The 12,074-nt window shown below is 41.9% G+C and overlaps 1 protein-coding gene across 1 annotated transcript in view; it reads left to right on the plus strand.

Annotated features, from left to right (window-relative positions):
- CNTLN (centlein) overlaps window positions 1–12,074 on the plus strand; it is a 309,550-nt gene that overhangs the window by 75,753 nt on the left and 221,723 nt on the right. The gene's annotated exons all lie outside the window — the stretch shown is intronic.

The following is a 12,074-nucleotide window of genomic DNA, read 5'->3' on the forward strand; positions in this document are numbered from 1 at the left end:
GTCAACCTTAGCCATGTCGGCGTATTGCAGGTGTTAACCTTAGATCTGTCGACCTTCAGTGGTCGACTTAATGCATTTCGAGCTACATAGGGTTCACCTAATGACCGTATCCTGGTTCTCTCTCCCTTTCTCATTCGCACATTTTAATAAATAGGGTTCTTTCTCTCTGATGTCCTATCCTAGGCTTATAATGTAATATAATGCAATGTAATAATAATGACCATGATTTTTCTTAATGGAAATTTCTCCTGCATTGGGCTGTACAAAAAGTTTTTGACTTTCAGTCCAAGTTTCAACTTTTCATTCAAAAAAAGTGTCCATTTTCTTTACAGTATGTCTTGGTATAAAGTCATCATACTTTTCTTTCAGCCGTATCTTATAACTATCTATAAATAGTCATTGTGACTATTGTAGTTTGTGTTTTGCATTTGAGGACTTTGGCATTGGTCCCCATCACTATATATTGAATTAGGGTAAATAGATATGAAAAGCACAATGCTCTTGTTTATTTCTTATGCAAGGTTAGTCATCCTGTTAACTTTTAGTTGACTATGTATATGATCTTATGCTAGTTTTACGGCAATTGTCTATTAAGAGGATTTGAATTTTGCTACATTTCCGTGTTCTAGTCGTTAAAACACACTTGAAGGTTCATGAACAGATTACAATTAAGAAAAAGGTAGAATTCGCATATGAGGCTTACAGAGATCAGTTATAAGCAGTCTATTCCCTATATCTTAAAATGGGCAGTGTGAACTTCTCTTAGGCTGCTGTATGTAGGGAGATGTTCTAAAGAAAGATTATAGTTTCAGGTATATAATCTCTTACCTTTTAATATTCAATGCAGTTTGATTTAAGCTTCCTGCTATTTTAACTATTCCCAGCTCATTGTATTCTTATCATGCTTTTGCTAGATACTTTTCCTAATCTCCTATTTCCATTGGTTCAAAGTTTGCATAACTTAAAAATGAATTCTTATGTATAAAATTTGAGTTCAAAACAACTTTTTCATCTCCAAGCTAAAATAGTTTATATAACACAATCCTAAAGTATATACATGGACTAAAAAACTAATTTTAAGAGACTGTTTAACTGTTTTTTAGTTTTCCTCATTTTATAAGCTTGAAACAGAAATAATGAATATCTCTGTTCGCACTATAAATTAGATGCAGCTAAACAATCACTTGTTACAGATGATATCCAAAAACACCTTGAAGAAGAACCAATATTTGTGCAAAACAGGATAGTTCAGCGCTTCTAGAGTTCCCCTTTAGAGAATATTTTAGAACCATGTGTATAGGTGTAATAAAATAGTCACCATCCATCCAATGAAAACGGTACATTGGTCCTTTTAAGAATTGCCTCTGTTAATAATACAGCAAGGGTTGTAGGTTCCTCGCCTCCTCCAATAATGTCATGCAAGGAGCACATATGGAGAAAAGAGAAACAGAATATAGTGCATAACGTTTAAAAGAAATGGTTTTAATAAAAGTTTGCACTTACGGTACTTATGTATTAGCCGGGGGCCCGGCTACGCTACGCTGACAACGTAGCTTTGACTACGTTGTGAGCGTAGCCATTGCCGGGCGTCGGGTAATATGTGACGGGCGGTGGGGATTGTGCGGAGGCCGGGGTCGGCCGCGTGGACATGGGGGGTTAACTTACAGCGGCCGGGGTGAAGGACGGGCAGCGGGGGTTAGATCCAGCTGGTGCTGCAGCAATGGCAATGGCCACCATTCAGCGTAGTCACCGCTGGGGGAGCATCACATCGTTTCCCAGCTCCCCCCGCGGCACTACGCTAATACACTAACACAATCATATCCTCACTATCCAAGTCCTACCCCTAGTGTCCACATCGGTGTGGAGGTAATTTTAGAAAGTATGGCGAGCGAAGCGAGCCACCGAGCCAGAAGCGCGGCGAGTGCAGCGCATCCGCCCAGGCTTGGTGGCTCGGGCTGGGGATACGATCCTTTATGTATTAATAGTAAAAAAGAGAAAAGTGCCAGCGCTGGCTGTACCAATATTTGTACCAGACGTTTCTCAAAAAGTATAACAATTTTAATAAAAATAATACATATAAATACACAGATAAAAATCTATATCACACTATGCACAATAAATCCCTAGACATGAAGTCTGAAGGGGTTATATAATGTATCACCGGGATACTATAGATAGCAATTGAGGCTGAGATATAATTGATGAAAACTGACAAGAGTTTATATTACCATCCTGGTCGGTCTGTTTGATGTTATTTATCCAGATAGCTGGGAACAGCAGTCCAAAATGCCCTATGATTTTAAGGGCTCAGGTTCCCCACTTTTAAGCACAACCTCTTGGAGACTGGAATTAGGGATCATGCAGGTATCCCAAAGGTGGAAGTCCAGATTCTTCTATGAGGGGAATCTGTGGGGGTTGGTGTGGACGGTTCACCACAACTTGTAAGATGGTATCTTTGACCAGTTGAAATTGACTGCAATTGTATGGATGGTGTCATGGATGGTGTCCGTATTGAATGTCTCAGCTGCACAGGTAACTTCAAAGCTCAACGCGTTTCCCCGGATCTAACACCCCGGCTTCTTCAGGAGCAGTTTCTGTTATTTTTACACCAAAACACCAGGTTGCTCCCACGATTTTGGACCCGTTTCCAACCCGGCGGTTGACCCCATTTACACCCAACCGGATTCTGGGCAGGTGATGTCGGTGGAGGCAGGTCCTGAGCCTGGTGCTTGGAGATGACATCTCCAAGCGCCAGGAAAGCCACCAGCCAAAAACCCCACGATGCCATCAACATGCTGGGGGCAAGCCCTGCACCTGGGAAAGTTGTTTGGCTGCCCCCTAGCTTCGGTGCACTCCCAGCCTCCGTCCATCTCCTACCTGGCTCAGTACAGCAGACAGCTGCAGAAGCATTATGCCCCTCCGGACTGACCGCAGGATGCTGTGGTTGGGAGGTATGGGCTTCCTTATTGGTGGAAATAGGTCCCAGGTTAGATGACGGGTCTCACCTGTATTCAATCAGGAACATTTCCACGGTTGAATGGCCGGGTAACATGACCTTTTTTTTTTTTTTTTTATTATTATTATTATTATTTTGACCCCATTTACGCCAAGCAGGTAGCTTGGCAACAAACCGGATTATTGCTTTAGTGTAAAAGAGGTATCGGTGAATATAGTAGGTGGTAATTATTTACCAATGGATGGCCTCTGAGAAAGATACAACTTTCTTAGGTTAGCTCTTCAGTAGTAAGTCAAATAGGCGTGCTTTTGTTTTGCCTTCATAAATTAAAATGTTGACCGTTCGGCTACCTCTTGATAGGCATTTGGAATGCAGTGGTATTTCAAAAGATATGGCCTGTATATCAAGGATGTTCAATGTTGGATGCTCTGTGGAAAATCATCCTCTTTTTAATACTGTAACTCAAAGCACTACTGTTATTGCAAGGGACAGTCTACAAACTATTTGCCACAATGCAGATGTACAGGTATTGGTAATGTGGTAATTAATTTGTAGACTTCCCTTTGTCTATTGACTACACAAATGGACAGTTTATTAACTACTTGCCAAGATACAAGAGTATTCAATGCGGTATTTGTATTTGGCAACAGTATGTGATATCTGGGGCACTATATGACATAAATATGAGATATATGGGTGTGTGACATTGTGATACATGGGTGGGTACCATATGGCATTATTATGTGATCTTTGAGGACAGTGGTGGCATTCAGTGATGCAGACTATGTGTGTGCTATATAAATAACTGTTAATAAAAATTATAATGTGTGGATCTATGTTTATTATTCGGAGAAATTATGTGATTATATGGGTGCACAATATCCCAACAGGTACAGTACTTAATACCGACAGTCGAAATACCAACACGCAATATACAGACAATAATCATAATGCCGAGCATGTTAAAAAATCACAACAAACTGCATTCTGTATTATTTGTGTCAATATTTTGGCTGTCGCCATTGTGGCTCGTAGGTGTTTTGTTTGTCAATATTTTGATGATGTTGTTATTTTGATTGTTGGTGTTCTGTACCTGTCCAGTATTTTGTCCATCGGCATTTTGTTGTCCATCTGCAAATTAACTACATACTGTACCACGATAACAATTGATTTCCCGAAGTGTCATTAAAGCAGCATAACTGATTACACCAGCAAAGGCATTCAGCAAATGAAGACATCTACTTGGTGTCACTGTGAAGTGCCATTCTTTATGTGGGGAGTCTGATTTGATTTTTTACTGGTGTTCTAGCCTAGGACTTGAAATGCTGTTCCATGAAACTGCAGTTTGGTTTGACTGTTTCATGTCCTGAAAGTAGCTGTTAAATCTATTCCATTAGCAACATTTTAGGTACATGTGTAATTGCTTTTTAAGAGCTTAAATAGGAGTCTGTAATAGCAGCCACATCCTTGAATTTTGGAGATGGAGCCAAAGACAGATTAGGAAAATATTTTTTTTTCTATGGTTTGTATCAATATAATCTTTTGGTTCCTTTGTTAACCGTCTCTTTTAACCCCTTCACTACTGGGTCTTTTCTCACTTCTGTGCTGAGCCTGTTTTGGCACTATATTGGCTTGTCCAGTGTCAATATTGCTAGTACTTTTTTGTCATTTTCAAGTAAAAACAACAATCCTTTATGAACTAGAATGAATGTAAGCTTCCCCATTCTTGGGCTTATTTTTTTCTTCAGTGTAGAGGGCTATTGTCTGGTGATCCCACTGATCACCATATGTAAGGTTTAAGTGCCACACTGTTTGAACGAGAGCACACCACTGTTCAATTCTGTGTGCTTCTTTTTTTTTTTTTCAAATCTTTTTATTGAAAATTATGTAATATACAAAAAGACCAAAATGACACATAGCATAATTCTCGTAAAAAGCATATAGGTCTATGATGTCCAATTCACTTACATTCTTATGGACATCCTACAACGTTGGATAACAGTAGGAGCACATGAACCACAACGTGCTAAATCTTGATGCTTGTAACCTTGATACGTGTTCATGTCAAGCAACTCAAGTCCATAGAATAAGAATAGGATGACCTTCCTAGATTGCATCAGATTATAAGTGTCAAATACACTAAGTGATAAGAAAAAAAGGAGGAAAGAGAAGAAAGTTAGGAGTAAAGATAATTAGATACGGAGAAGAGAAGGAAAGGAGATAATTTAAGAAATGAGAAGTGATGAGGAATGGAGAACTGGGAGAGAGAGACGAATCTTAGGGTCAATGTTATGCATAAAGATACCAAAAGATACCTTTCTACTGGAAGTGCAGAGGACATGGGTCAACAATCATAAGGTATATAAGGCATATAATGATATATACAGGGGTCTCACTTGTCGCCTAAAAATTGACATCCATTAACTGAGAAATTTCTCGTTTAGAGTTATGCTCCAGAGTGTCAATAAAAGGTAACCATTTCCTGAAACATTTCTGAACTGCTTTAATAGAGAGAGTTTTGGCGTACTTCGCTTCATAGAAACAAATTTGTGTTAACTTGTGCTTCCAAAAGGCTAGCGTGGGAGCCGATTTTTTTGTCCAGTGAATAAGTATGCACTTACGTGCTACCGTAACAACTGTAATTAATATTGGAAGTGAGCTATTGTCTCCGCATCCACTTTGGAGCCAATTATCAAATGAGATACCCAAACAAGCTAGAGGGTCAAAACTCCAGTTAGCTGAGAGCATTGAGTTAATAAATCCAATGATCTTGTGCCAAAACCTTTTGACCTTATAGCACCCCCACATGTTGTGACCAAAATCTGCACTGGAAATACTACATTTAACACAGGCGCCTGTCTCATCTGTCACCATATGTCTGCGTTGAGAAGGGGCTATATAAGCACGATGAATTGTTCGAACAATAACCTCCTGCAGATAAGCTGAGTTCAGCACTTTCATGGAGAATGAATACAAGTGTGTGAGTTTTTCAGTATCTTGAATAACATCAAGGTCCCCAGACCAACTCTGGAGCAGGGTCGACCAGTTGCTTCTATCTCCAAATCTAAATTCCCCCAATAGCTCGTATAAAAATTTCAACTTATATGGTTTGGCAAGTGAATAATGAATAATATCGTCCACTGTGGTAAACTGTGAGTGGTGCTTGGCGAAGATTCGTGTGTTAGTGGGCATTACACTTGTTTTCAGAAAGTGGCAAAGCTGATGGTACATAAACTGTTGATTTTTTGGGAGGTTATAATCCTGCGCTAATAATTCGAAAGGTATAATATTGCCACCCGGGTCAAATACCTTACTAGTAACGTCGAGCCCTTTGTTTCTCCACACTCTAAACCTGGAGTCCAACAGAGAAGGAGAGAACGATGGGTTCCCCCAGATCGGGACATATCTAGTGATGTGTGAGCCTCTCCTCGTCCATATAACTATCTTCTTCCAAGCTTTAAAGGTGCTCTCAAAGAGGATATGATGTTTAATTTCGGGAGGTATTTCACTGACCCCAAACTGTATCAGTGCTCCAGGGGTGTAAGGGAATACGACCGCTCTGTCTAGCATCGGGTCTGTGTAGGTGGCTCCACTTAGCAGCCAATCATTAATATATCTCAGGTGAATCGCTAAAGAGTAATTAGATAGATCTGGGTAACCCAAGCCCCCATTTGCCACAGTGGCTTTGAGCCTGTTTTTAGCAATTCTGGGAGGTTTACCTTTCCATAGGAACCTGGAGAATACACGCTCCACTTTTACGACGTCTGAATTTTTCAAAAGTAGTGGGATCATCTGCATCCGATATAGCAGTTTTGGAAGAATGACGGATCTGATCACGGCCATCCTTCCCATTAGTGATAATGGATATTCCATCCAAGAATCCAATTTAGCAGTGATTTGGGAGATGACGGGAGCGAAATTTAGGGTGTACAACTGAGACAGGTCGCTACCTACTTGAATCCCCAAGTATTTGAAGTGAGATGAACAAATAGGGAATGGTAGGTCAAGATTTTTCAACATTTGTGTGTCAGTGAATTTTAGCGGGAGCATTTCTGATTTATTTAAATTGACCTTATAGCCCGATGCTTTCCCGAACGAATCTATTAGGTGTAAGAGAGCGGGAAGTGAGTTTTTTGGGTTGGATATAAATATCAGCGCGTCATCTGCAAATAAGGCGATTTTAAGTTCCACCTCTCTGATGCTTATCCCTTGTATCAGTGGAGACGTTCTAACGGCCACCGCTAGCGGTTCGACCGCGATAGCAAACAGAAGGGGGGAAAGGGGACATCCTTGACGTGTGCCTCTATGAATTAAAAAGGGTTCCGAAAGAAGGCCATTGCAGGCTATTCTTGATTGAGGGGATGAATATAAAAGTTTAATGATATCTATGAAATCTGCAGGAAAGCCGAATTGTCCCAGTGTTTGGAAAAGGAAAGGCCAATATACCATGTCGAACGCCTTCTCGGCATCCAGCGCGAGGACCAAATTGTCCTCCCCGCGGGATGCCGACAAGGCGTCCGACCTTTGAATCGCCGCCAGTAACCTGCGCAGGTTGGTCACCGAATGACGGCCCGTGATAAAGCCGTTTTGATCAGCATGAATAATAGCGGGCATCAGTCCCTTCATTCTCTCCGCAAGAATCTTGGTGAACAACTTATACTCAGTATTAAGCAGCGATATAGGCCTGTAAGACCCAGGTAATTTAAGATCTCTGTCTTTTTTAGGAATCACCTTGATTATTGCATCAGAGAAGTAGGACGGTAAAGTCCCTTGTTGAATTATAGTATTAAAGCTGTCCGCTAAAGGTTTCGAGATGAGTGGTGCCATATGTTTAAAAAACTCATTTGTATATCCGTCTGGACCTGGGGCCTTCGACCCTTTCAACCTGCCTATGGCCCACTCCACCTCCTCCAATGAGATGGGTGCTACTAAGCTCCCTTTAAACGATTCTGGGACTTGGGGGAGAGAGATCATACTCCAATAAGATAATGAGGGGGATGATCTTGGAGAAATATCACTATTGTAAGTACAATCTGCCGAAGACCGCAAATCTTCCGAAATTGAATAAAGTCTCTCATAATATTTTTTCAGGACCTCTGCCGTTTGGGAGTCTGAATCAGAAAGTACCCCGTCTTCCTTAACCAACGGTTGGACTGTGTTATTTTGTCTAGAGCCCCTAAGTAAGTTAGTAAGAATCTTGCCCATCCTATTGCCATGTCTGAAAAATTTTGAATCAACATTAAACATATATCTGTCCCCTTTTGTTTGCAAATATTCGTTACTACGAGTTTGCGCGTTTTGATATTTTATCTTGTTGTCTGGGGACGGGTTTTGTCTATATTGCAAATATGCTTCCGTAAGCTCCGCCTGCAGGTCGACAAAATTCTTACTATACTGTATTTTTAATTGAGAAACTATTGATATGATTTCCCCCCTCATAACCGCCTTTGCGGCCTGCCAAAACACTGTTGGGTTTTCTGACTCTGAAACTGAATTGTCGTTTCTAAATCGTTCCCAAACTCCCTCCAATTGCGTAACAAATTTCTTTGAATGGATTAGGTGTGAGGGAAATCTCCATAATGGCCTATTTGTTCTATTCTGAGTAAGATTTAAGTCTAGGAAAATTAGACCGTGATCAGAGAGCAATGGTGGTTTAATGGAAGGATCGGACACTTTGGAAAACAATGTCCTCGCTACTAAAATATAGTCGATTCTAGACCACGTAGCGTGTGTTAAAGAGTGACATGTAAAATCCCTTTCGGTAGGATTGTGTATTCTCCAGGCGTCCAACAAGTCAAAACCTTTAGAGATATATGGTACCCCAAATTTGGGGAGTTTCAGCCCCCTGTTCGGTGTGGGAGATCTATCTAAAGCGGTGGAAGAGAGCAAATTGAAATCCCCGCATAGTACCAAGGTTGCAGGGTCGTATTCCGCTAACTTAGCTGTTAATTTTTGGAAGAAAGGTCTGGAATATTGTGTAGGGGCATAAATGTTGCACAGGGAAAGAACAGTCTTTTTTAATTCAATTTGCACTATTAGGATTCTCCCTGCCTGATCAGAGTACGTACCTTTAATCTCAATCGCCAGGGACCTTTTCCCCATAGTGATCACCCCACACGACTTTGCACTCAATGACGATGCTCCTAGAACCTCCCACCCTAACATACGAAGCTTTTTCACTTCCGCACTCATGAGGTGCGTTTCTTGGAGGCAAATAAGGTCAATATTTTGCTTATTTAAATACACAAGTAGTTTCCGCCTCTTTGCGGGGGTATGTATCCCTCTAATGTTTAATGATCCTATCCTAATCGGCATTACTCAATGCAATTAAAATGAAATAATCCCGTCTCCCAAAAAACCTTCTCTTCAAAGAAATGAAAGGGGTGAAAGAAAGAAAGAAAGAAAAGAAAAGACAAGACAGATACAACATATTAAACTCCACCAAGCAGGAAACATCTTCCTAGCTTCGAACTTCCAGAATACAAAAGACATCTTAGATATAAAACCCAACATGCCTAACCAATAATAAGACTGACTCTACGGCCCGCTCCCGAACCCCCGCCCCGCCCCTAATTGCTCACTAAGCATTTCCCAGTACAGTCTCTTAGTCATCGTAGCGTAATATAAATTTAAACTTGAAACATATAAATTTAAGCTTGAAACATATACATTCAGTAGCAACATACCACTCTGTACTTGGAAAAGGCGGCAAAGAACAACTCTAAACGCTCTATTATCGGCTATACTCTGAACAATTCTGACAACTTACACCTTCAGAATTGACTAAAGTTAGTTATTTATGCCCACCTCTCATAATCCAAAGGAGACAATAAGACATATTATTATAGTTTGACCAACCCGACACTTTTAACTAAGGCATGCCCTACTAGCTCATTCAATAAATTCACCCATTTGAAGATAGAAGCTCATCTGAAATGTCCTCTCCTTGATCATGAAAGGCATCCTTTGTTTTCAAAAAGTCCTCTGCTGCTTTCGATGAGCGGAAGTCTTTAAAGCTGTGGCCAGGCCCGGTGAAGATCCTTAGGGTTGCTGGGAACATCAGGTGAAATTTGCGATTGCTCTTAACCAGCATAGAGCAGACAGGAGAGAATGATCTTCTCGCTTTGGACAATTCCAGGGAAAAGTCCTGGAATACACGGATGGAATGGCCCTCCCATTGAATTGGATTGATTTTCCTTGATGCGGCCCAAATCAATTGGCGATGCAGGAAGTTTAGGACTTTAAATATAACCACTCTTGGTTTTGCAGAGTCCTGAGGGAAGCGGGATCCCAGCCTGTGCACCCGCTCTATAACTATATCTGAGCATTCCGCAGAGATATTGAGCTTGGAGGGAATTGTATTCCTGACAAAGTGCTCAAGCTGAGGTCCTTTGATGGATTCAGGAACGCCTGTGAGCCTCAGATTATTGCGTCTTGCCCTGTTTTCGGCATTTTCCAGTCCTTCTGTCAGCTTTTGATTTTCTATTTCAAGCTTCTTAACCGATTTTTGCAAAGAAGCTATGCAGTCCTCAGTATCGCTTGTACGCTTCTCGACAACGTCTAACCGGACTGTAAGTGTGTTCAGCTGGGCTGTGATGTCGGTCACCGCCTTTTGCAATAATGGTTGTATAGCAGCTTGGATTATTATAGTCAAGTTTTCATGTGATAACAGGTTTGCGCCAGACTGGGCCGCATTGTTTTCCAGCTCAAGAGTAACGTCTGTAATGGGTTTCTTTGCTACCGGGGTGCCTTTTGCATTATCGGCGTCTGGTGTTGCGCTATGATCCCCCTTCCTTTTATCCTGTCTCTGCGGCTGGGGCATGGATGTCGATTTTTGCCCTGCATTGCTGCCCAAGAACTTATCCATTGTGTTAGAACGCCTCGGCGATCTGGATCTGGGTCTCCTGGACTGACTCAGGGTTGCTTTTATAAATTTCCCCTTCACTGGAGATTGAAGCTTCTGCACCAGCTGGTATTTCTGAGAGGATCCTACTTAAAGTATATAGGAGTCTTTTTTTTTTTTTCCTTTTTTTTTTTTATTTAAAGTCACCTGTAAGAATATTCACCCTGGATCGATCAATAATAAAGCATTCCACCGTTTTATTAGCAGCGATTAGTTGAATACAGGTCAGATGAGCCTCCTCCCCAAAATAGGGACGTGGGTTCAGGACCTTTAGATGTAGTACTTGGTAATAGTACTGCTCGTCTCAGCCCCGCTTATTCCCCTACCTGACTAGATATTCGGCAGGCTGTCAGGAATTGGTGCTGAAACACTGTAATCTGCCCTTTGCTTCCTGCGTGTCCTTCATAAAATCATGCCAGTCACTGAATCACGAGGGAGAGGGGGAAGGCTTCTCCCCCCGCTGGGCTGTCGGTGCGGCTTATGCTCCCTCTGTCTGCGGAGACCGCAGCTTCGTCTCCTCGGGTCTTTCTTCTTCTGTCCGGGTAAGGCGTCTCCCACTGCCGCTGACAAACCCGTCCGCAGCGGGAGCCACAGTCTGGAGAGGGTAGGGTAGGAGGGCAAAGCACCGATGTGCTCTTACCCGCGGAGTCTTCCTGTCGTCAGGCCCGTACACCGCTGCCACGTAGCACCCGAGCAGGGCTCTCCGCAGCCCGCAGGGAGTCCGGATTCTCCCCCAACTCCTTGAAAGTGTTCCCGGGGTGTTGTCAATCAAGGTGGGTCAAAATAGTATCCCCCTGCGGGGGTTTGGCGGTGTGTAGGGCGTTGGGGAACGGGAGCTGCAGAGGGTTCCTGCTTAACCCTCCATGCCGGAACCGGAAGTCCCAATTCTGTGTGCTTCTTATACACCTTTACGTCTGCAAATTCCCAGGGTTCCAACCTGATTTAGGTAAAGAGCAGGGACCAGGCCCAAGGTATTTTAATTCTCTACTGCCATAAATACTTGGTTGATGTCCTATCACGTAAAAAACTTGGGATTTAAAAGGTTTTTATTCTGTAGTTGCCAGGATGGGGCACGTTCCATCATTCTTTTATTCTTCTGCACTTTAGTTTTTCTTGTAGTATAAAGCAGCCTTTCTTTCTTGATGTCATTTTTAACCAGTGCAACAATGATGATTATAGCCATCTCCTAATCAATAGTATTGGTAATAGTTGTGG

This window comes from Crinia signifera, chromosome 1 (genome assembly GCF_055691185.1).
Source record: "Crinia signifera chromosome 1, ASM5569118v1, whole genome shotgun sequence".
NCBI classification, from domain to species: domain Eukaryota; kingdom Metazoa; phylum Chordata; class Amphibia; order Anura; family Myobatrachidae; genus Crinia; species Crinia signifera.